General features: G+C 46.5%; 1 protein-coding gene across 2 annotated transcripts in view; it reads right to left on the bottom strand.

Moving 5' to 3' along the window:
* GNAS (GNAS complex locus) overlaps positions 1-23,339 on the bottom strand; it is a 182,955-nt gene that overhangs the window by 156,947 nt on the left and 2,669 nt on the right. The gene's annotated exons all lie outside the window — the stretch shown is intronic.

Here is a 23,339-nt window from a genome sequence, read left to right as displayed (position 1 = left end):
GGCTCATGTCAAGATTGTGGTCAACCAAGACTCCTAGATCCTTTTCACATGTACTGCTCTCAAACCAGGTGTCGCCCATCTTGTATTTGTGCCTCTCATTTTTTTTGCCCAAGTGCAATACTTTACATTTCTCACTGTTAAAATTCATCTTGTTTGTTTTTGCCCAGTTCTCTAATCTGTCAAGGTCGTTTTGAAGTGTGATCCTGTCCTCCGGGATCAGGATGATAGCCGCCTAGGCAAGATTCGAACCCCAAAATTCCCAGCTTGGCCACTACAAGCAAGCTCTTTTTGGCTTGATGCCGATACAACTCTGCCAAACTCCAAACCATGGTTACAAGATCAGAAGAAGGCTAGAGGCTCTGGGGGTTCCCTCTCCTCTCCAGCTCAAATCCCCACTCCCTGCTCTGTTCATCCATCTCCGTGGTTAAAGGCTTCACTTGCGCCAAGGCTAAACCATGGTTAACGCTAAACAAATTCCTCCTCAAGTACAAAATCCTGGAAAAGGTTAACCATGGTTAGTATAATGTTGAACCATGGCTATATTTGCCAAGAAAACAATGGACAGAAAACCTATGTCCGGGGGGGGGGGAGCAAGAGAAAGGAGTTTGTGGCCCACTCCTGCTTCCTTAACCATGGTTAAGAATCAACAACGTTAGGCCTGCACTGGGCTGTTGATGTAAGCAGGTTCTTAATCATTTCTGCAGTGCTGACGGAGCTTTGCTTCTAGCATAAACCAAGCTGGTTTCACTCTAGGCTTGGCCATAAAGAAGCAGACAGAAGAATGCTGCAGGCCAGAAATCACAAGGCAGAAGGAAGGGTCTGCTATACATGGGAGAGAAGGGATGCTTGCTCTGGGTAACAGGAGGAATGCTTGCAATGCATCAGGGTGGCCAACCCCACTCAAAATGCCCGGAAAGCAGCAGGTATGGTTCACAGTGGCGTAGCGTGGGTTGTCAGCACCCGGGGCAAGGCAAGTAATTTGCGCCCCCTAACCCGTGGATTTGCACCCCCTAACCCTGACCCCCAGATGTTGCGCCCGGTGCGGCCAGCCCCCCCTGCACCCCCCACGCTACGCCACTGATGGTTCATAAGTAGTACGCAGCAAAGGAAGACAGGTAATCACTGGTGGTGCTAAGTTGATTGAAAGAGGAACTTTTACCTGGTTGGGGCTCTCTGCTTTTCTTCTTGAAGAGAAATAGCAACACAAAATAAACACATTTTTCTTCCCGTTTATCCCTGCCCCCCCCCCAACCTCCAGTTTCTTTTGTTGTCTCTTCTGTGCCATCTGGGGCTCCTGGCAGACAAAGCCCAAAACATCTGGAGGGCATCGGGTTGCCAAAGGCAACACAGAAACACACAAACTATCCCAGCAGATAAACACCTAGAAGGCTGATTGCCGAAGAATTGATGCTTTTGAATTCTGGTGCTGGAGAAGACTCTTGAGAGTCCCATGGACTGCAAGAAGATCAGACGTATCCATTCTTAAGGAAATCAGCCCTGGGTGCTCACTGGAAGGACAGATCCTGAAGCTGAGGCTCCAGTACTTTGGCCACCTCATGAGAAGAGAAGACTCCCTGGAAAAGACCCTGATGTTGGGAAAGATGGAGGGCACAAGGAGAAGGGGACGACAGAGGACGAGATGGTTGGACAGTGTTCTCAAAGCTGTTCTCGAAGAGTTGGACATGACTAAATGACTAAACAACAACAACAACAACTATGTAAGTTTAACTACAGCAAGTCTGCAACTTACACAGGGGTTACATTCCGTGGATCGCGCCTAAAGCCAAAATCACCAATAGTCCGAATGCATTAGGTTCAATGGCCAGGGGGATTGCTAGAGTCATTTCCCCCATTTATTTATTTATTTATCTATTTATTTCGCCATACATGCAAAGCTGAATGTGAACAAGTTAAATGCATGTAAGCTACTGTGCTTTAAAATGAATCACGGGGCATCTTGATCCCATAAGCACATATTTGGGGGGGTGGGGGGAGGAAGAAACAGTTCTCTCCCTCTCTCATAATTTCACATGCAAATCACCAGCCCAGCGTGAAATTCTTCTTTCTACGTGAGCTCTCCCTGAGGTTTTTATTTTCTTGTAGCGGCTCGTGAGAGACATTCAGCTGTCCCGACACTTGGTGGCACTGCTGCAATACTTATAATTACTCCTCCTGAGGAACGGTTGGTCTGGTCAGCTTCTGCTGAGGAATGCTATTTTGTCCTGAGCTATCTATAGTCCACTCTTGCAAAGAGCCGTCAGCAGTCCTGTTTTCCTGCACAGCGGCCCTGCTCCTGCTCCAAACAAGGAAGAGATGTTTGGCTGCCCAGCGCAAAAACATTCAAGGCTATGACACGTTATCATCCCATAATATTTGCACGAAGAAATGATAAATTGAAGGGTCAGCGAAAAACACTCTGCTCATATCTGGGTTTACAGAAGAAAGTTCTGCCTGTACTTCTTTTCTTTTTTGCAACCCTCCTCTATGTTTGGAACGTACCGTTAATTGCAGGAAATAATGAACCGTAATGGCAGGAATTAAAGAACACAGAGATTTCGGTGTCATCTTCTGACGATTGGCTGATTGCATTTGGATCCCCCCTTCTTGTCCAATGAGCTCAGGTCAGTGTACATGGTTCACCCCTCCTCCCTTAAATCCCCAAACAGCCCTGTGAGGTACGTCAGGCTGGGAGGCAGTGACTGGCCCAAGGTCACCTGGTGAGCTTCATGGCGGCGCAGGGGTTTGAACCCTGGTCTGTTGGGTCCTACTGCAGCACTCTAACCACTACACCACACTGGGTTGGCAATGTCAAGGCTCTTTCTTCTAACCACTACACCACACTTCCTCTCCTGCCCCTCCTTCACTAGAGTGTACCCCATTTGCTAGCAGTAATTCACTTATAAGAGAGACTTCGGCAGAGCACTCTTGGCAGGGAGGCAGCAAATCTGCCCCTAGGGGCCCGGTATCCAGAGTAAGTCTCACTGGGCCCACAACCCAAGGTGAGATACAGTGGTGCCCCGCAAGACGAATGCCTCGCAAGACGGAAAACTCGCTAGACGAAAGAGTTTTCCGTTTTGGAGGTGCTTCGCAAAACGAATCTCCTATGAGCTTGCTTCGCAAGACGACAATGTATTGCGAGTTCCTGCTGGTTTTTCCCCCTCCCCCCCCTTTTTCTAAGCCGCTGAGCTGTTTATCAGCGGATCCAATCAGCAGATAAGCCGCTAAAAGCCGCTAATAGCGCTAATCCGCTAATCTGTCAATGGGCTTGCTTCGCAAGACGAAAAAACCGCTAGACGAAGAGAATCACAGAACTGATTCTTTTCGTCTTGCGAGGCACCACTGTACAGTGGTACCTCAGGTTAAGAACTTAATTCGTTCTGTAGGTCCGTTCTTAACCTGAAACTGTTCTTAACCTGAAGCACCACTTTAGCCAATGGGGCCTCCTGCTGCCACCACACGATTTCTGTTCTCCTCCTGAAGCAAAGTTCTTAACCCGAGGTACTATTTCTGGGTTACCGGGGTCTGTAACCTGAAGCGTCTGTAACCCGAGGTACCACTGTAGAGAGGAGGGTGGGGACAATACCTGTTCGCCTGCTCTCCGTGAGCCTGCGAGCGCTCTGGGCCGCTACATAGATTGCAACAGCAACAGGTGGGTCAGAATGCCACCACAAATGTCTCTAGCGATGCCTTAACAACAGACATGCAGAGGAAATCTGTGGCCCTGCACTGGACTACAAATCCCATCATCCCTGACCAGTGAATCCCATCAGGGACTGACGGGAGCTGTTGTCCAACAACATCTGGAAGTAGACAGCTCCCCATTTGTACCCTACACTCCAGAGGGGTGTTAGAGGCAGAGTAAACATGCCGCATTGGGGGGGGGGGAACCCCACTTCCATAGGTACACTATAGGTAAAACTAGTCTAAGCACCCATTCCCTCTCCCCAGTGACTATGGAAAATGTAGTTCTGTGAAGCACAGCTACAGTGGTACCTCGGGTTACAGACGCTTCAGTTTACAGATTCCGCTAACCCAGAAATAGTACCTCGGGTTAAGAACTTTGCTTCAGGATGAGAACAGAAATCGTGCTCCGGCGGTGCGGCAGCAGCGGGAGGCCCCATTAGCTAAAATGGTGCTTCAGGTTAAGAACGGACCTCCGGAATGAATTAAGTACTTAACCCGAGGTACCACTGTATTTTAGCAGAGCACCTCATCAAGCTATAATTCCCAGGATTCCTTGTGGGAGAATGCATGGCGTTGAAGTGTAAGGCCAATATAATTTTGGTATGTAAATGAAGCGGACGCCTGCCCTGCTTTTCCTGTTCCAGGGATCCTTGGCTGCAGCTGTTAGTTCAGATGCTATTTGATGCCTAAAGAGATACTTGCAGCAGCACTGCATAGTGGTTAGTGTGTTGGACTAGGGCATGGAAGAGAAGGGTTCAAATCCCTGCTCACTGGGTGACCTTGAGCCAGCCACAGTTTCTGGGCCTAGCCCAAAAACCCAAAAACAACCTCATAGGGTTGTTGTAAGGATAAAACGGAGAGGGAGAGAACTATATACACTGGCTTGAACACCTCGGATGAAAGGAGAAGTCAGACTACATGCCGTTATCTGCACTGCGTGGCATTCACCCAGAGATCAGCTGACCATAAACCCAAACACTATTTTCACAAGGAAAAGGTTCAATATTTATCGCAGGTTTTAAAAAGAAATATATTAGCATTGTTATTATTACAATCAGAGCAGGACCGCACGCCAACCTTAAAAAGTTTATTTGGCTTTTACAATCGATAATAAAAGTTTTAAAACGGCAGCCGAGGAGGCACTCTGCAAGGAGGCCCGGTGGAAAATTTGATCCTATCTGAGAATAATCCACCAAACAAAACTGACTTGTGTTTTATAGCCACTCAAACAGAAATGAAAAAAGGGGATTCTCACAAAATTAACAGAGGAGAGGATTCATTCCCCTAGAAGATGCAACCCCCCCCAAAAAAAAATACAGTGGGCAAATGATTTGCCACACCCCAGACTGCTTATCAGCAAGGCAAGGACTAGGAAGAGCATTACCAAAACCAGGATATTCAGGACTGGGAAGAGGAGGTGAAGAGGGAACAGGGTTTAGTGAGGGGGAAGAGGCTGTGACAGAGGGCAGTCCAGACTCAGCGGCTGGAGAGGAGGGGAGCCAGGAGGCGGAGATGAGGCAGAGAAATGAAAACAGCAGAGGAGAGAATGGTTGCAACACAGATGCAGTCTCCGATTGCTTGGGGAAAACACTGGAGAGGAGGGGACTTAGGCTGCTGAGGACTTTCGCTCCTCGCAACTGCATCATTGGGAAGAGTTGCTGTTTTTGGTTTCTGTGAATACAGAGTTAACTTCATTGACACAGTGGGTTTTCCCCCCCACCACCACTGACCTACACCTGACTCCGGCTCCTGACACAACATCAAGGTGGCTTTGGTGGGAGGTGAGATAGACTTGGTCCCCGTGCCAACTGCAGGCTGGCCCAGGTCTGAATTGGGAAAGATGCTTTGAGCGGAGGCCCCTCCTTGAACGGACCTGCTGTACACCCACCTTGTCCAGTCACTGCTGGCCATTAACAACCCAGGAAACTGCCTTAGGCTGGTCTATCTTCTAGCCCAACATTGTCTACACAGTGACTGGCAGCAGCTTTGCACTGTTTCAGGCAGAAATCCTTCTCACCCTTACCTGGAGATGCTGGGGACTGAGCCTGGGACCTTCTACATGCCAAGCATATGCTCTCCCACTGAGCTACAGCTCTTTCCACTTATTTGGGAGCAGAAGGGGAGACCATGGCAGCTACTATATCTCCCAGAGAGAGGACATCCTAGAGGTGATGGGTCTTCCTTTTTACTGCTCTCCCTTGGTGAAGGAGTGGCAAGTGGCAATGCCAGGAGGCTCCAGGGATGGGCTGGAGTTCTCACCCTGGGCCAGCTGGGGGATACTGTAGATAGTTATGCAAATGAAGGATCGAAAGTGACGTTCAGTGATTGGATAGTTTTAGAAAGTTGCTACAGTAACGTTGTACTGGAGCTCTATATAAGCAGGCTGACTGAGCCCTTCAGCTCAGTTCTGTTCTGGCCTCTGAATAAACAAGAGCTCTTTGAAGAATCGCTGTGTCGTCTGATATGTTCACCCACAACTTAACAGGCACCGAGCCCCACACTGGGTTGTGAACATTGCCAGGTGCCCAATGATGCCAACGTCTAATGCTGCCCCTGACACAGGCTGTACATCCACCTGTACAATTAAGGCACATTTAAAGTACGTGTCTTTCCCCCCCAGCCACCCAAAAAATCCTGTTGTTTACCCTTCACAGAGCTACAATTCCTGGCTACAGAAATTAACAGGCTACAATTCCCAGGATTTTTGGTGCTTTACATGTAAGGTGTGTACACAGCTACACATACACACACACACACACAGAGAGAGAGAGAGAGAGAGAGAGAGAGAGACGCACACACTCTTTGCTTTGGCTTGCCTTGCAAGGAAACCCATTGCCACCAATTCAGCTCCCTTCATGAACCTCTTTCGCCTCAGGGCTGGCAGTTTGGAAAGTCGTGGCCCCCTCAAAGGCTGGATTTCTCACAGGGTCCTCATTTTGTTAATCACCACCTCCCAGCCAAGTTGACAGGAGGCCTTTCTGGCAACCCCTTTCTGTCTCAGGTCTGTGTTGAAATGGCACCGTATCCAGAAGACCGAGGAGAACAGACTTGTCTGCGGCGCTGCAGATGTTGCTGGACTACCACCAGCCCTAGTCAACATGTATGGGACGCTAGGAGTTGTTGTTCATTGGGAGTTGTAGTTCAGCCCATGAACTGTGATGATCTCAAGAGCCTTTGGCAAGGGCAAGGGGAGGGAGACATTTTAACGGCTATGCACAAGACTCGGGTGTGCATCCTTTGACTGAGGCGGAACTGCAACTTCTGTTTGCCCCAAAGTAAACAGAGACTCCTTTTAGGAACTCATCAATGCATTGCTCTTATTCACCCCTTTGCTCGGGTTCACTGCCTTATTCAAAAGGTTGCCCATGGGGGAATCCAAGATCTTATGAAGTGTCATGATTTGAGAAATGTGTGGCGAATTAATTCGAGACAAGATTTGCATTGCCTTGGGCTACAGTTGTCAAAAATGAACCACCGCAAGGCGGGTTTGTATGGGCTCCAGGAGCAGGGGCAAGGGCAGAGGAATAAGAATGCTTTGTTCCTGGGGAATAATGTCAACCACAAGGGTATCAGTAATACAAACTGAGCACAGTCTGACTTATATATTCTTTTTCCTATAATTTCTTGGCTAGTCAATCAATTATGGATTTTTCCCCCTTCTTCAACACAAGCAGGACATAGCTCAGTCGGTAGAGCATGAGACTCAAATCTCAGGATCGTGGGTTCCAGCCCCACGTTGGGCAAAAGATTCCTGCATTCCAGGGGGTTGGACTAAATGACCCTTGTGATCCCTTCCAACTCTACAATTCTTTGGTGCCATTTTTGCACCCAAAAACCAGGACATGTCAGGATTTTTCCTGACGTATGGCAAGCCTAACTCTGGGTCTCACTGCATTTCCCTTTTTTCCTGCACTTGGCCAGCTCCCCAAATCTGACCCCTCCCCCCATTTCATTTAAATCAGATTGTCCAACTGCTAAATACCTTGCTCCTTTAAGCTTGTGCAACAGAACCCCTCTCCTCCACCCTGGGCACCCACTAATTCTGTTCTGGGGGTTCTCCCAACCCTCCAGAGAAGATTTGAGGAGGCTATTGGGCTCTTGCAGGAAACAAAGGGAAGTTTCCTTGTGCAAGCCTTTGTCCTTGCATAACAAGGTGAACTTTATCTTGCCCTCTCATGGTTATGTGGAGTTCAGTACAGAGTTACCTCGGGTTAAGTACTTAATTCGTTCCGGAGGTCCGTTCTTAACCTGGAACTGTTCTTAACCTGAAGCACCACTTTAGCTAATGGGGCCTCCCGCTGCCGCCGGAGCACGATTTCTGTTCTCATCCTGAAGCAGAGTTCTTAACCCGAGGTACTATTTCTGGACTAGCGGAGTCTGTAACCTGAAGCGTATGTAACCCGAGGTACCACTGTACTATTGATTTGCCAGTGTGTCTCTGCATGCACTAAATATGCAATATTTTGGGGGAGCAGTGGAGTATTTGCAGTGCACAATAAGGCATATTCTGAATGATTAGGCTGCTGTTCACGGAGCAATGCAGCCAGTTTATAGCTGCTGTGGGGAAAACGAAAGGAGAAATAATCTGACTCCCAGCCACGCCATATTATTGCCACCACATTGTTATAGACAGAAGCTACCAAATATCACAAGGGAAAATGCCGGATCCCATAGCAGGCTTTACCCAGCTAATTCAGATCTGCCGTGATTTGCAATCGGGAAGGAATGCAAAAGGCAGCCATCCACCCTCCTTCCTGCAAATGCAATTCTGGGTTCCAAATAACATGACCTCCTGTTACAGAGGAAAACGTTCGCCTGTGAGAAAAGGTTTACTCGGGATTCCTTCCAATGTTTCACAGAGTGAGCTGATTTGGAAGCCTTTGGACATCACCATAATCCACTCCCCAGCAACTTCATGCAGCCAAAGGAGGGGCAGGATTAGGGCGAAGGAGATAAGGAGGTGGAAAGTGAACCTAGTAATGGCAATCTCTGCCAATCTCCAACAGGAGTCTCTCAGTAATGTTGTTGTTGTTGTTATACTTCTTTTTTTCTGCCTTTTTTCCAGACTCAACAATGCTAAAAATAAAATTAAGCCTCCCGTGAATAAAACACAGGAAGCTGGGGGGAAATAGTTTCAAAATAATTCAGCTACAATTGAATGAAAATACTATTAAAGCAAAGCTATTAAAACCTTGATAGTAAAAGCAGCACAGCATTATAAGAAGCCCTTTCCTTTAAAAATAGTGAGTTCCCAAAAGCAGAATAAAAGTCTTCACCTGCCAGAGGAAGGACAACCAAGAGGGAACCAGTCTAGCCTCTCTAGGAAGGGAGTTCCGAGGTCTGGGAGCAGCCACCAAAAAGGCCCTCTCCTATGTCCCCATCAGATATGCCTGTGAGGGTATCGGGACTGAGAGAAGAGGCTCACGCAAAGCAATCAAAGCCTGGGCAGGTTCATATGGGAGAACTGTAGTTTTTGCTTGGTTTGTAGATGGCTGCCCTTGTGTGTCTGCCATGCCCCTCAATGAACACAGAAAAGAGGTTGTGTGCATATGCACAGACGTGGTTAGGCTGCTAGTTAGATGAGCTAGATATTTCAAAGTTTTGATGGAATCTTGAAGATCATTCCCTCCATTCCCTGTTGCTCAGTGCAGCATCCGCAATGCTGGATTCAACTACAGGATCCCTGACAGATGGATCCCACCAAGATCTGGGTAAATAGCTCTGGCGAAGCAGAACTGGCCACCTCCAGAGGCAGGTAGTTCCACTGTTGAACAACCCTTACCATTAGGAAGTTTGATAAAATTGCATCTTACATAGTTGTTGCTCCACTGGAATTAATGGAAATGACTTGGCACTGGAGCAGTTCATGGCTAGTCCATCATTAGCTTTTTAGCAACAGGAAAGGAGATCAACCACATAAGTATTATGTAAAGCGATTTTTCTTCCTGCATAAGCACACATTTACTCTGCATGAGAAAGGGAGGATTCAGTTACAAAAAATGACTGAGCATCCCCCCAACTATATGCTCCAGTCCCTTTTCTTTTCTCAAACCTAACTCTGCTCAGCAAGGTTTGGGTTCTTGTTGAGCGTCTTCTTAGAGAACTTCCTTGGAAAGTCATGGAACTTGGTCTCAGGCATGGAGTCAAAGTAAACATTTAAAACACATGCCCTGTATAATTTTCAGGATGGAGCAGTGTTGAAGTGTACTTAGAGGGCGAAGGCAGGAGAAGTGACTTTTGTGCTGTTGTAACATGGTGCAAAGAGCTAGTCTACAGACAAGGAAGTTTATATTTCAAATAATATTTTTAACTGCATGCGGCAGAGGGCAGAACTTATCAGGTTGCTTTTCTTTCCTAAGCCGACACAGCAGTCGCATGAATTGAGATGTACATGAAACCACTCGCAGAATTTCCCTTTTCCACAAAGCTCTTCTATATTTATCTATTCATAATCTATTTCATTGTTTCTTGGTTTATTTAACATTTTGCAGCTGCCCTTCCCCCAAAGATTCAAGGGCAGTGCGTAGAAAATTATGAAAACAATTAACACGGTGTATAAATACACTGCATTTAAGCAAACAAACGGAGCAAACAGCAAAAAAAATAAAAAATGTGTGTTTCTTAGTGCCTTTTAAAAATTAGGTTTTCTTTATATACACAAACAAAAACAAATTATTGAAATGTTAAAGCAAAAAGAAAATCTGTGTTTTGAAAACTTCCTGTTATGTTTCCCTTTAAACTTTTCTCTCTATATAATAAAAATGTAAGGATATCACCATGCAGCCCCCAGAGGATAATGCCTCATCACAATCCTGGGTTTGCATGAAGTCATGGTGGGCTAGGACAGCAAAAGTGAACACAGGTTACGCAACAATAGAGGCCATAGCATGGGCGGGACATTGAGAGGTGAAAGGTGGGGGGTTAAAACAATGGTGGAAGTTTGAAGAAAGTGCCTTCACTGTATGAATGTACTATGGAATGTTTGAGGGCTCCCCATTCTTGATCTCTCTCATATGAGGCAGCTTAGGAATAGAAAAGGGAAAAACTTGAATCCAGTGAGAATGGAGAGTCACTGACAGGAAAAAGTACCTGTTTTAAACAAGAGCAGAAGTTTAAGTAAAGTGGACTTAGACGGACACTGAGGGAAAAAATTGTGGTTTTAATCCACAGCAGAACCCATTAAAATAGGCTTCAAACATTTTTTTAAAATTCCAGTTTTGTTGTTGCATATTTCCCAGTCCTGCTATGTGACTCTAACCTGGGTTGACAGATTGTCTACCTCTAGTTTGCCTATTGGGCAAGCAGATGTTAAACCGACAAACTCAGCAGCCATATATTAAACCATTATGGTTGCACAGCAACAAGTAACAACCCAATCCGCTCATTACAATTGTGGGTGGCTCAGGGAGAATATATTTCAGCTGAACAAAGAACAAGGAAGAAATGGCTGGCGGATTGTGCCACACAAATGTTGAGGTAACGCGCAAACCAATAGCTGTGACCCTTGATCCTTGGAATGATCTAGCAACACTCTATAAACAAAAAATGCTCTAAAAAAAGCCTTATTCTAAAAGCAGGTTCTGGAATTCACTGCTAGCATTCTGCCACCCATTGACATCAATATGGGGATGTCCAAGCTCAAGGAAGAGTTACCAGAAATATCACATTTATTTTATAATGCAGAATGCTGCAGTCTGGCTTTTGGACGAAGCATCTCTGTATCAACATACAGTGGTACCTCTGGTTGTGAACGGTATCCATTCCAGAGGCCCGTTTGCAACATGAGCAGAACGCAACCCGCATCTGTGCATGCGCAGGTCGCAATTCGCTGCGCATGCGCATAATGTCATTTTGCACGTCTGCGCATGCGCGAGTGGAAAAACCTGGAAGTAACCCTTTCCGGTATTTTCGGGTTGCCGCGGGACGCAACCTGAAGCAAACGTAACATGAGGTATGACTGTACTGGCTGCCAGTATGTTGCTGAACTAAATTCAAGGTACTACTGTTAGTGTAGAGAGCTAGCCCTAAACAACCCAGGACCACGTTACCTGAAGGACTGCCTTGCCAGATCTGATTATACAGTAGCTAGATCCCTGTGATCATCTGGGGAAGCCCCCCTGACCGTCTGACAGTTATCACATATTGATTCAGTTTCTACACAAAGGAAGGCGTTTAGTGCAATTTAAGGTTTCTGGTGTAATGGAACAAATATTCTAGAAGACTGTTCTCAGTCTTGCTGAAATCAGACAGGCACCCACAACTCTGCCGAAAACTTATCTGTTTTGCCAAGCATTTTTAGAGAATTAATTCGATTCAGTGTTGGGTCATTTGTTTGGCATTTTACAGTTGCATAACTTTACGATGTCTTATGAGTTTGGGGCTTTTTTGTGTTTTTTTAATGACTTGGCAATTTAGAAATGCTCTTATGAGTAAATAAATGCATAAATAAGGAAGCTACTTTTCTGGGCACTGCCCATCTTTTTTAAAAAAAGCTCACAGTACAAAAAAAATTAAGCAATAAACTACAGCATAAACCATGCAAAAATAACAAAACTCATCCAATATCTGCGTCTTTGCATAGGAACTGACCTGGATCCTGCGATCATCATCTGATGCCCTTCTTCGTGTGCCTCCCCCATGAGAGGTCCAGAGGGCAGCAAGGCAAGAACAGGCCTTTTCTGTTGGCAGCTCCCTATTTGTGGAATGCTCCCTCGCTGTGGGTTAAACCACTGAGCCTAGGACTTGCCAATCAGAAGGTCGGTGGTTCGAATCCCCGCAACGGGGTGAGCTCCTGTTCCTCGGTCCCTGCTTCTGCCAACCTAGCAGTTCAAAAGCACGTCAAAGTGCAAGTAGATACCGTATTTTTCGCTCTATAAGATGCACCAGACCACAAGACGCACCTAGTTTTTGGAGGAGGAAAACAAGAAAAAAAATATTCTGAATCTCATAAGCCAGAACAGCAAGAGGGAAAGCAGCAATCCCTCTTGCTCTTCTGTCTTCTGTTATAGCTGCGCAGCCTGCATTCGCTCCATAAGACGCACACACATTTCCCCTTACTTTTTAGGAGGGAAAAAGTGAGTCTTATAGAGCAAAAAATACGGTAAATAGGCAGGAAGGTAAACGGCGTTTCCGTGTGCTGCTCTGGTTCACCAGAAGCGGCTTAGTCATGCTGGCCACGTGACCCGGAAGCTGTACACCAGCTCCCTCGGCCAGTAAAGCGAGGTGAGCGCCGCAACCCCAGAGTTGGTCACGACTGAACCTAATGGTCAGGGGTCCCTTTACCCTTTAGGGAGGCCTGCCTGGCACCTTCATTATATACCGTACTTTTTGCACCATAACACTCAGTTTTTTCCCCCTAAAAGGTAAAGGGAAATGTGTCTGCGTGTTATGGAGCGAATGCAGGCAGGAGGAGCCACTCTTGCTGGCTGTTCGGCAGCCTCTCTTCCTCCGCTTGGCTTGCTGAGAAGCCGGCAACAGCTGAGCAACAGCTGAGTGTCGGGAGACAACCTTTCTTCCTCCTGTCTGCCTGCTCTATGGCTTTTTGGCGAGGTGGGAGAAGGGAGGCAGCTCAGAAGCCGGCAGCGTGTAAAAGCCAAGGTGGGGAAAGGGAGACAGCCTCTCTTCCTCCTGTCTGCCTGCTCTCTGGCTTTTTGGAGAGGTGGGCGCTCGGAAGCCGGCAAGAGCTGCATGTGTAAAAGTGGGGAAAGGGAGACAGCCTCTCTTTCTCAGTGTCTGCCTGCTCTATGGCTCTCCCTTACACAAATGTAAGCAGCTCTTACTCTGCTTTCTTTACAATGAGCTGGAAGGAGGGACAAAGAGGGCATTCCCCTTCCGTCCCTCCCCCAGCACCTCACAGGTAAATTCAAACAAAGCAGCTTACAAGGCTCATGTCCCTGAGTCTCCTCCTCCTCTTTTTGCTCCTCTTCGAGGCAAGGCAGCTGCACAAATGTGAGTTCCCCCTCTCTCTTCCTTCCCTCCCTCCCTCTTCCAACTTCAAAAAATATTGGGGGGACAGCCAGGTAAGCCCCACTCAATACCACAATGGGGGGTGGGGGATGACTCCCTCAAATATTTAATGGGGGGTGAAGGCACCTAGGCCTATAGGAGTTGGCTGCTTTGCCTAGGACAAGTGTGAGCTCCCCCCCTCCTCTTCCTTCATCACTGTATTGGAGATACCATACATTACTGACAGTTCCTTCATTCACGTGGTTACAGAGCATGGATCCACATGGATCCTCAGGATTTTTGCACTGGGTCACCCCAAATTCACCATCAGATCACATAGCATGTCCATGGCTACAGCTTGTACCAAATAAATCACACACCCACTGTTGCCTGGGGTCGCAGTGGTGCAAAAACGTGGTTACAAAGCACGGATCCACATAGATCCTCAGGATTTTTGCATTGGGCTACCCTAAACTCACCGTCAGATCACATGTCTGTGGCCACAGCATGAACCACAAAAATCATACATCCACTGTTTCATTTAGAATTTTTTTTCTTGTTTTCCTCCTCTAAAAACTATGTGCGTGTTATGGTTGGGAGCGTGTTATAGAGCGAAAAATACGGTATCTTAAGATGCTGGGCAAAAACTTTATAACCAGGCCTTTGGCTTTTAACTACCTGTGGCCTTTTAGATGTGGGTGGGGTGTTTTTGAGAGGTCCCCTCCCCTAGTTTTAATACATCTACGTGGGGTTTTTGCTTGTTTGGCTGATTGGTTGTAAGTTGTTTTGGGTTGCCTTGGGAAGTGTCGGATTAAATGAAACTCCTCAAATGTTTAAGTTTGAACTTTTGTTGCGCCCCGAGGTGCCTGGCTTTGCTCCCCGTCAACCCTTCCTTGAGGGGTAATCCAGGCGGACTTCTGCGACCTTTATCTCATGCCTGCAAACATCCTGACGCGGTTTAAGCCACTTTGTCAATTTCACAGGAAAGATCTAGAATAATGTTTAGCCTAGATCTGCACTATGTGGGCCCTTCAGTCAGTCAGGGAGGGTAGAAAGTGAGGTTTCTGATCCCAGGCTTACCTAGTCTTGCAGCTTGTACATAAGAGATGCTATCTCCCTACATGCTAGCACAGTGGTACCTCGGGTTACATACGCTTCAGGTTACAGACTCCGCTAACCCAGAAATAGTGCTTCAGGTTAAGAACTTTGCTTCAGGATGAGAACAGAAATCGTGCTCCGGCAGCAGCAGGAGGCCCCATTAGCTAAAATGGTGCTTCAGGTTAAGAACAGTTTCAGGTTAAGAACAGACCTCCGGAACGAATTAAGTACTTAACCTGAGGTACCACTGTAGTCGGAGCCAGTTCAGAAGCTAGAATCACCTTTGATTTAAACTGATGGCAATACCCATAGCTGTCAACTTTCAGATTTGAAAATAAGGGATCAGCAGCCTCAAAAATAAGGGATCAGCAGTCTCACCTCTCCCAGGGACAGTCTACGGAATATCTAACAATCCGGGATAGCAGTGGGAAACGGTGCTGGAATAAGGGAGTTTCCCGCAAAAATAGGGAAGGTTGACAGCTATGGCAATACAATGTTCTGCATATCTTGTCAATAAATCAAATCAAAGGTTTAAACAGGGGTCAGCAAGCTTTTTCAGTAGGGAGCTGGTCCACTGTGCCTCAGACCTTGTGGGAGGCTGGACTATATTTTTTTTTTTTGGGGGGGGGGATATGAACGAATTCCTATGCTCCACAAATAACCCAGAGATGCATTTTAAATAAAAGGACACATTCTACTCATGTAAAAACACGCTGGTTCCTGGACCGTCCGCGGGCCGGATTTAGAAGGCAATTGGGCCGGATCCAGCCCCCAGGCCTTAGTTTGCGTACCCATGGTTTAAAGCAGAGCTGGTGCAGTTTGATTCAAGAATCTGAACCTGTCTCTGGTCTTTTAGCTGAGTTATGGTGGGTAGTGGAAGCTAACAATCCATTGGGCTAATCTACTGTGGGTTTAATCCTAGTGATAAAGGCAGGACACTGAGAGGCCCAGCCAAATTGGTCTTCCTAATGACCCCCATGGGGGTGGCCAAGGTACAGAGAGGGGCAAGAGCTCTCTTAAGGAACTCCAGGTATGCCACAGAAATTTAAATGGCAAATTAATCAACCCTACCCATGTTGCTTTTATTCCAAAAAATAAATGTAAAGGTTGCATTTCCCTCCAAGTACAGGAAAGGCAGCTTATATCGACTCAACTGACCCATCTAGCTCAGCACTGTCTTCACTGACTAGCAGTTGCACTCCAGGGTTTCAATAAATTATTATTATTATTATTATCATTATCATCATCATCATTTCAGATGGGTGGGGCATTCCCAGCCCTATCTGGAGATGGCAGGAATTGAACCTGTGACCTTGTGCACATGAGAAGCAGATGCTCTGCCACTGAGCTATGGCCCTTCAAATGTTAAGGTAAAGGTAAAGGGACCCCTCACCATTAGGTCCAGTCGTGACCGACTCTGGGGTTGCGGCACTTATCTTGCTTTATTGTCCGAGGGAGCCGGTGTACAGCTTCCGGGTCATGTGGCCAGCATGACTAAGCCACTTCTGGCGAACCAGAGCAGCGCACGGAAACGCCGTTTACCTTCCCGCCGGAGCGGTACCTATTTATCTACTTGCACTTTGACATGCTTTCGAACTGCTAGGTTGGCAGGACCTTCAAATGTTAGAACTATGCAAATACCCTCCATGGCACATCTTAAATTAGATAGAGTCCTAGAGTCCTATTCTGAGCTTTCCCAGCTTTGGGAAGAAGGCTCTAAGACCCTGTCAGACGGGCTCCTCTTTACCTGCCTTTGGGAGGGCAGAGAGAGGACTAGGTGAACATCAAATTTTGGCCTTGCACAGGGTGTCATAGTACCCCAGTCTGTCACTGGTGATGGGATCTGGAGTCCAACTGCCAGGCCACAGGCTCCCCACCCCGGTTTTAGAAGCTTAAGCATTTTTGTGCAAACTAATCTATTCTAATTGCCCTATTTTTGTCCCATCTCTACTAAATGCTCCTCGTTTGGCGGAGCAAACACACAATTGCCTGCAATGCTCCAAATTTAGAACACGCCGACTCACCGTAGACGAATATAATGACCTTGCTTTTCATTTCTGATCCATTTCCTCATAGTTCTCAGCTCTGCTTTGGACAGACGAGGCAAAATTGTGGGTCCCAAACTCATTGGCAATAAAAAGGACTGCTGGGAACCTACATTATAAATCTTTTTTTTTTTTATAAAAAGTGGTTTCATAAGTGCAAGAAAGCACTGTTGTGAAAGTTGCTCCTTTTCTGAACCACCAGGAGACCCCAATCACAGTGAAGTAGGAAGGAAGGCAACCTGCAACACTGAGAAACTGTGGGCAAGGGTGGCAGCAATGTGGCAAAGCAGCTGCCTTGCAAGCCGGAAGTGTCAGGCTCAAGCCAGGTGAGACTGGGAGGCAGCCATGCCAGAAATCCCAGAGAGCCATTGCTACTCAGTGTAGACAGTGCTGAGCTACACAGAAAACAATGCTCTGAGTCAGAATAAGGGTTCCTCTGTTCCTATGTAACCTTGATGGCAGAAAGTGAGGAGGAATTAAAGAACCTTTTAAGGAGGGTGAAAGAGGAGAGCGCAGATTATGGTCTGAAGCTCAACATCAAAAAAAAAAACGAAGATCATGGCCACTGGGCCCATCACCTCCTGGCAAATAGAAGGAGAAGAAATGGAGGCAGTGAGAGATTTTACTTTCTTGGGCTCCATGATCACTGCAGATGGTGACAGCAGCCACGAAATTAAAAGACGCCTGATTCTTGGGAGAAAGGCAATGACAAACCTAGACAGCATCCTAAAAAGCAGAGACATCACCTTGCCAACAAATGTCGTTAAAGCCATGGTTTTCCCAGTAGTGATGTATGGAAGTGAGAGCTGGACCATAAAGAAGGCTGATGCCCAAAGAATTGATGCTTTTGAATTCTGGTGCTGGAGGAGACTCTTGAGAGTCCCATGGACTGCAAGAAGATCAAACCTCTCCAATCTTAAGGAAATCAGCCCTAAGTGCTTACTGGAAGGAGAGATCATGAAGCTGAGGCTCCAGTACTTTGGCCACCTCATGAGAAGAGAAGACTCCCTGGAAAAGACCCTGATGTTGGGAAAGATTGAGAGCACAAGGAGAAGGGGACGACAAAGGACAAGATGGTTGGATAGTGTTCTCGAAGCTACCAGCATGAGTTTGACCAAACTGCAGGAGGCAGTGGAAGACAGGAGTGCCTGGCATGCTCTGGTCCATGGGGTCACGAAGAGTCGGACACGACTAAACGACTAAACAACAACAATGCTCCTATGTATCAACACAGAGGCTGATCTCCTTGATTTGCCTTGTGTGGATTCTTATGCCAATTGTTCTCTATTGACTGGTGTTTCTTACATTAACTACTTGAGTCACAACTTATGCACCTGATCCACCCTTGGAACACTGATGAAAGGCAGGCTTCTTATTTAAGTGATTGATGTGTGTTGTGTGTGGTTATGTATGTGTACAGTCATACCTTGGATCATGAACCCCTTGGTACTCGGCGTTTTGGCTCCCAAATGCTGCAAGCCTGGAATTGAGTGTTCCAGTTTGCAAACATTCTTTGGAACCCAAACGTCCAACAGGGCTTCCACAGCTTCCGATTGGCCGCAGCAGCTTCCTGCAGCCAATCAGAAGCAGCGCTTTGGTTTTCCGAACATTTTGGAAGTCGAACCGACTTCTGGAACAGATTCCATTCGACTTCCAAGGTAAGACTGTACTATGATTTCGGTGAAAAGGAAAGGAAAATAAAGACATATTAAACACAGTAAAACACAGGGAGCTATTGCTCTGGGTGAGAACACTCTGATTGCAAATGACTTAGGACTCATCCACACTTTCCTTTGATCCATATTCATTGAAATCTGTATCAATCTCTTATTCTAGGTCTGAAAACTCTTTCTTTTTGTTCTGCTGCTTGCTCCAGTGAAAACCCAATATTAACTGCCGAATCAGGTTTTAAAAGATCCAGGGGAAACCCGAAGGGAGTCCCTAAACCTCTCCCAAAAAAGCTCCTGAATGGCATTCCTTGTATTTTCCCCCAGACCTGTGTTGTCTGCTCTCACATCCTCGCCTTCCTTATTTCTTTGCCTACCCCTCAAGGATCATTTTGCAGTTTTCTTTTCAACTTCTGAGCAGTGCACGTCCGGTTCTCAGAAGGAAGGATTCTTAAATCAATACAATGAACTGGCATTCTAATCTGAGAAAGCACAGAACTAGCATTGACCCTAAACCAGGGGGAAGAAGGCTATGAGCTCAGTTAGTACAGTACAGCATGAGATTCTTAATCTCAGAGTTGTAGCTTTGAGCCCAACATTGGACAAAAAAATCCTGCACTGCAGGGGGTTGAACTAGATGACCCTCGTGGTTCCTTCCAATTCTACGATTCCCTCTGGATGTCTTTGGACCCCAGCGCTCATCACCCCTGACCTGTGGCCACTGATTTTCAGCGTGCTTTCCAAAGTCACTCCCAAATGACCCGAGACAGCTGATTACCTTGAAGCAATCTGATGATGCTGATAAGACACAAGAGCCACTTATTTCTTTTTAATTAGCTATGTGGATCCCACAGAGCAGGGAATTGCCAGATGGAGCAAAGAAGAAGAAGAAGAAACCGAGGAAGAATTTCAAACCACAGACGGGTTTAAGTAAATAGAAACGAATTGTTTCAAAAAAAGCTCCAAATGTAAACCACATTCCCATCCTGCAACTCAGACCCCTCAGAGTTCCTTACAAGTTAGCTTCTTAAGTCGATTACAGAATTCAGTCGACAGATGTGGCTTTTTAAGCAGGGAGAGAATAACATGGAAGGAGCAGGAAGGAGCATGCATGAACTGGGCTGATAACACATGACTAATCCATCCCTAAAACGCATCTACATGAAAGTTAAGGGCCATTCTTCATGCTGGTAGCACTGAGCCAGGATATTACTGAAGAAGCAGCCCTGGCTGAACACACTGAAACTATTGGACAAAATGTGTCTGAATCATAAGAACATGAGAACAGAGCCCTGCTGGGTCAGACAGATGACCCGTCTAGTCCAGCATTCTCACACATACTGGTAAATCAGGGAAAGCTACAAGCTGGATTTTATGGATCGCTCAAATGAGTTGATCTGTGCTACATAAACACAAGCCCACACATTCTTCTGCTTTTTATTACAGCAGAAAACAAAGTGAGGCGTAATTTCAACATGCTTGGTCTCCTCCTCGTGTGGCTTCCCCTTTTCTGTACTTCCCTTTCGGATCTTTCCCTCAAAGCTAGATGAATCCAAATAATGCTTAGCATTTAGAATGACATTTTCCAGAGTTCTCAGAACACTTCACCAAACTTTATCTCGGCAACCTTTTACGGCAGCTTTACAACGTGGGACGCTGCTGTGGCCCCCACACGGCAGAAGTGTGGGAGGGGTGCTCTGAGGCTGAGGGAAGTTGCTTGCCATTTATAGAGAGTTCCTGCCTGAGGTACAAACTACGGTTTTCCTGGCTCAATGTCTGCACTCAATCTCAATACCAGTTCCTCTTCCGGGCATATTAATGGCTTTATCAAAGAGTCACTCCACAAGGGGTACATTCAGATGTGGGAAATACTGAATTAGATTTCCTGGTTACAATGCTAGTGTTTCCATCCTGTTTGCTAACATTTCTTTCATATTGCAGTACCTGTTGCATTATGGAGCTGTGGATTTTTGACCAATATTACCAGCGTGTCACACTAAATTCCATTCACACCAGTGGCCAGCGATGAACATCACTGGGCAGCATCGCTACTTTCCCACTCTTTCTGCACATGCACACTTCTGATCCCTCATGAAAACAGCAAGGAAAAAATTGTATACCACCCCAAATTTCATCAATTTACTCCTGTGATTTTCTGGTTCATGGAGTTGCAAACGGATTATTTCTGGAACCAGTTAACACAGAAACGAGTGCTAAAGATTTTTGTCATTTTTTTAAAAAAATGTACTGGTGTGTTCTGTATTTTGTGTATTTGTATTTTCATTTGCATTTTTCAATGCTCTGTATTTTGATGTTTTGAATGTCTGCACAGCTCATTGTGGGAAAGTGGTATATAAATCAACTGAATCAATTCCACTGTATCCCATTAGATTTAGGCAAGTAGCTTTTACATCGCCACTCCCTGGGCTCTGAGACTTCTCCCCTTGGGGGTTCCGCAGCTGGTTCTCCTACCATTATTCTGTGTCCAACCATCCATGACATGATGCTGGCTGGTCTTCAACTCTGAATCTAACTTGCATTAGAAACGCTGAATGCTATTTACATATCGGAAATAAATATATTATCCCTGATAATTGTCTATGCTTGTTGCTGGAACTGAGGGGAACTGGGAGTCCCACAGCTCCTGCAGAACCACAGGTTTCCCACTGCAGCGCTGGACTACGACTGGGGAGATTATGGTTCAAAACTCCACCCATCCATGAAGTCCGCTGGGTGATTGTGGAGCATTCCTTCTTGCTCAGCCTAACCTACCTTACAAGGCTGTCGTGAGCATAAAATGAAGAGATTCAGCACCCTGGCCTCTGTAGTACAGAAATATAAAGACCATACAGAAATGGAAAGACCGCCTCTTCCCATATGAACCTACCCAGAACCTGAGATCATCTTCTGAGGCCCTTCTTCATGTGCCACCTCCTCAAGAGGTCCGGAGGGTGGCAATACAAGAGCAGGGCCTTCTCTGCAGTGGCTTCCCGTCTGTGGAATGCTCTCCCCAGGGACGTTTGCCTGGTGCCTTCATTATACACCTTTAGGCACCAGGGAAAGACATTCCTTTTTAACCAGGCCTTGGGCTGGTTGACCTGATGGACATCCTATACCCTGTTAAAATGTGGCTCTTGTTTGGGGGGTGTTATCAGGTTATTATTCTTATTTTGATTTGAATTATGGTGCTGGAGTAGACTCTTGAGAGTCCCATGGACTGCAAGAAGATCAAACCTATCCATTCTTAAGGAAATCAGCCCTGAGTGCTCCCTGGAAGGACAGATCCTGAAGCTGAGGCTCCAATACTTTGGCCACCTCGTGAGAAGAGAAGACTCCCTGGAAAAGACCCTGATGTTGGGAAAGATGGAGGGCACAAGGAGAAGGGGACAACAGAGGATGAGATGGTTGGACCTTGTTCTCGAAGCTACCAGCATGAGTTTGACCAAACTGCGGGAGGCAGTGGAAGACAGGAGCACCTGGCGTGCTCTGGTCCATGGGGTCACGAAGAGTCGGACACGACTAAATGACTAAACAACAACAAATATTGTGATATTTTCTGTGAACCGCCCTGAGACCTCCGGGTATAGGGTGGTATATAAATTCAATAAATAAGTAAGAGGAAGAAATAATAAAATAGCAAGACAGTTAGCCGCTACAAGTTAAGCAGGCTACCCAAACCGTGTTGCCTGGACTACAGGCTTAAACAGTTCCTATTGCAGAGACAGAGGAGAAGTTGCCTTGGATGGAGCGGAGGTTGATGGCTAGAAGAAAACTAGAGCAGGAGAAACCTGAAATGTGTATGGCCACCAGGATTTGGTTGGCAAAATAGGAGAAGCGAGAAAGGTAAAGATAGGACAGAGGAGTGAGACAGTCATAATGCTCTGTCCCGAGGAAGCGAAGACAAGGAGAAGTGGTCTCCTGTGTTTCACCGTGGCTTGCAGGTGGAAAGCCGCAGCTGAGTCTGGGGTTTCTGGTAACTCTTCCAAACAGTGCTTTAAATATATGGGGTGAATGTGGCCCTTAACACCCTGTTTTATAGAGCTTTCTGGAAGGGCCAGTGGCAGCCCACGGCAAAACAGCCAGATGCAACCGAGAAGCAAAGAATGTTCCGCGCATGGAACACGGGGTCTGCGTCGGCGCTGTTATGCACAACAGAGGTTGTAAGGTTTAAGTAGCTGTAAGGTTCCTCAGAAGGGACAACCGTGCAGGGCAATTCAAAAGTGGGAGGGCAATCTTCTGGTGTCAGTGGTGAGCAGAGCCAGAGGCTAAGCTAAGTGAAGAAACATATGCAATCTTTCATTTGCACAGAAATCTAGTCTGCTCTTTTCCTCCATCCAGGCATGCAAAGACAAATTCCAGCCAGGCAAAAGCACTAGCACATCTGGTAGGGCATGAGTCTCTTAATCTCAGGGTTGTGGGTTAGAACCCCACAACCTCTTCACACTTCCTAATCGAGAGGAGGACGCCATCTTCCTTTGCCACGTTCCCAGGAACCCTTTTGATTCAGAAGCAGGCATGCCAAATAAGCATAACTTTACCAAACAAAACCTGAATGGAAGAAATACACTTTGTTCCACGAAGCTAGGGACAGGCCTCTGGAATTTATTGGACGACCATTCCCATCACCCTAGCTACCAAGCCCAATGATTAGCACAGCGCACAGAGCACAATTCACAATCGCATCTATTATCCTTTTTAGCATCTCAAAATACATTATCTTGATTTTTAATCTTATTTTTTTTGCCAAGGCAGCCTTAAGCTCGCAATATTTTTATCCTGAATCAGCTGATACCTTGTGGCAGTCATCCCCGCCGCATTCCAGACAGGGCATCATAAAACGAACCTGTGCCCCCAGGCCTCAGCCACCATCACGACTCCATGAGCTCCGGCTTCCCCCCAA

The sequence above is a fragment of the Podarcis vaucheri genome (genome assembly GCF_965113315.1).
Source record: "Podarcis vaucheri genome assembly, chromosome: 6".
Lineage (NCBI taxonomy): Eukaryota > Metazoa > Chordata > Lepidosauria > Squamata > Lacertidae > Podarcis > Podarcis vaucheri.
This window is presented reverse-complemented; position numbering and strand designations above follow the sequence as displayed.